Raw genomic sequence first — 2,829 nt, 5'->3', positions numbered from 1 at the left:
ACCAGTCCTCCCCTCCTCTGCCCTCGATGAAATCATTTCCTTTTCCTGGGAAAATAACATTGTGATGTTTATTCCCTCTCTCCTGCTTTGACGCTCCTGAAACAGTGGGACCACTTGGTCAAGCAGGAGGGTGTGTTGTACCACCACACCTTTCGTTCGGATGGGGGGAGGAGAATCTCCAGCTCGTCCTGCCTGCCGTTCTTAAAGAAGAGACCATGACCCAGTTGCACCAAGACCATGGCCACCAGGGTGTCGAGCGCACCACTGAACTGGTGCAGCAGTGCTGTTACTGGCAGGGAATGTCCGCCGACATCAAGCAGTGGGTTCAGGCATGCGAACGTTGCCAGGTTGCGAAGGATTGACGTGAGTGTGTTTAGTAGTCTTCAGAAATTCTTAACTGTATACATTGGCCTGAGTGTCCACCATTTTGTTAATTTTGTTTCTTTCTTTTCAGGACAGGAGCTTTTGCAAACAGTGCCAGACTTCCCCGGTGGTGGGGTCGGCCAGTCTGGTCCCGTTGGTCAGTGTTTACTTATTCAAGTAACACTGGCGGTCCCGGAGAGTGAGTGACCTGACATGGTGCGTTGGTAAATTCAGTCTGACGCTCTACACTAAAATGAGAGCCCTGTTGGTGGAAGAAACGCAGCGTTATATTTCTACATGAATGAACCAACGGTTAAGTTAATCACACATTCACTCCGCTCAGCGCTCTGCTGCTCCGTCTCCACAGACAGAGTGTCCAGAGTGCGCTCTGCCACTCTGAGAGTGCGCTGCTCTGGATAACCCAACGCTACATTTAGACAGCGCTCCCAATTTATCAACGCTCCAGTTTGTGTCAGAGTGCGCTCTGAACGCACCACTAACCCACCATAAAACAATCCAGTTTACTTTACAGTAAAAGGGTCTAGTGCCGCTCTGTCTGGACAGAAAGACGCTGTGCTGAGCGAAACAATTTATTTAACAGACCGCAGGTTTTCTTCTGTGTCACACAGAGAGTGATATCCACAGCTCTATAAAGCCCAATATCACAAATCACAATTTGCCTCACAGGGCTTTACAGCATACGACATCCCTCTGTCCTTATGACCCTCACAGCAGATAAGGAAAAACTCCCCAAAAAAAACCCTTAACGGGGGAAAAGATGGTAGACACCTCAGGAAGAGCAACTATGCTGAATGTAGTTGCCCTGCCGTATTTGCATTTTCTGTCAACAGTCACAACATCTATTTCCACAAAGCAGAAACTTCTTCAAACACGTTATCACTCCTCGTTCGGCTCAGATGACACATTCTTTGTGTCAGATCCATCCTCATATTTTTGTACGTCTGGCTCTGAGCTGCAGTGACAGTTTATATCTGAAGATTCTGTGTTTGACACGTCATCTGACTCTGTAGTGCTGCAACATTGGTTGGCTCAATGTGAAGCAGCTGTTTGTATTTCCCTGCAGCTCTGACTGCCCGTGCTGAGACCTGAATGTGTTTTAATACCTCTGTCTTTTCTGTACTATATTCCAGTTTGTCCTGTTTTTTGACATGAGTGTCCTGCTCTCCATCCCCATGTGTCTTTGTCCTTTTCTGTGTTCACATTTCTATAGTCAAACAGCCTCCTGTTAGACATCTGCTTTGAATTTTCATTAGAATTTTTCACACCACCTTTCAGCTTCCCTTCATTTGGCTATCTATCCGTTTGAGATAAGACTTCAAGGTGCTTCTTATGCCCTACAGCAGGCCTATTCAGTTGGCGGCCCGCGGGTCATATCCGCCCCAGAAGCAACCTCTGAGTTGCCCTGCTAGGGATTGGTACCACGACGCTGTGCCAAGCATCCCAGGGCAAAATTAATCAAGATCGTAATATGAATAAGCTGCGATGTTGTCAGCCCTTTTATCGTTACTTTTTAAAGCTTTGGTTTCATGTATCATCATGCTGCAGAAGTGACTGACCACCTTCTCACAGCACACACACACACACACACACACACACACACACACACACACACACACACAGCAGAGTGAAGTCAGCCAACAGCAGACAAAGGCAGTATAACTCCAAGATTACTCTAGCTGACAACAACTATGTTTGTTTCTAAAAGAAAGTGCAATAAAACCTCATGTCATGCTCTTCGGTCAGATATGTGATTAATTTTTTTTAATTTTTTTTTACAAAAGTGACATGCAAATCATTGCTACTTTTACTATAATAATTTGCATGTTGCCATTACTAATATACATCCATCCATTTTCATCCGCTTATCTGGGGTCTGGTCTCGGAGGCACTAAGACAAGCAAAGTGTTCCTGTCATCCCTCTCCACAGCTCCTTCCTCCAGCTCCTCCTGGAGGACCCTGCAGCCTCATGTCAGTGGGACGTGCCTGAAACACCTCCAGCAGGAGGTGCCAAGGAGGATCCTGATCAGATGTTGAACCACCTCAACTGACCCCTTTTAACGCCAAGGAGCAGTGGTTCCACTCCGAGCTCCCTCCAGATGTCACAGCTCCTCCCCCTAACTCTCCCCCAACCCAGAGCGGGCAATCCACCGGTTTCTGGCAGAGAACCATGGCCTTAGATTTGGAGGTGCTGACTCTCATCCCAACTCCTTCACACTCAGCTGCAAACCACCCCAGATCATGCTGGAGGTCAGGATGTGATGAAGCCAACAGAACCACATCGTCTGTGAAAAGCAGAGATGCAATTCTGAGGTCCCCACACTCCGCCCCCCAGCTGCGCCTCAAGATCCTGGTCAGCAATCTTAAAATCTGAAAGGACTATAAAAATAAATCAGCTGATGAGACAATTTCTGAAACTGTTGCAATGTTTCTTTAATAAACAGGTTT

The 2,829-nt window shown here is 47.0% G+C and overlaps 1 long non-coding RNA gene across 1 annotated transcript; it reads left to right on the top strand.

Annotated features, from left to right (window-relative positions):
* The first annotated feature begins 90 nt into the window (after positions 1 to 90).
* On the top strand, positions 91 to 2,787 carry LOC126387081 (uncharacterized). The gene is made up of 3 exons (XR_007569598.1): positions 91 to 363; positions 455 to 579; positions 2,312 to 2,787. It is a non-coding gene; the product is annotated as an uncharacterized LOC126387081 (long non-coding RNA).
* The last annotated feature ends 42 nt before the right edge of the window (positions 2,788 to 2,829 follow it).

The sequence above is a fragment of the Epinephelus moara genome, unplaced genomic scaffold, assembly GCF_006386435.1.
Source record: "Epinephelus moara isolate mb unplaced genomic scaffold, YSFRI_EMoa_1.0 scaffold1918, whole genome shotgun sequence".
Taxonomy (NCBI): Eukaryota; Metazoa; Chordata; class Actinopteri; order Perciformes; family Serranidae; genus Epinephelus; species Epinephelus moara.
The sequence above is the reverse complement of the archived record's forward strand: the minus strand, read 5'-3'. Positions and strand labels throughout refer to the sequence as shown.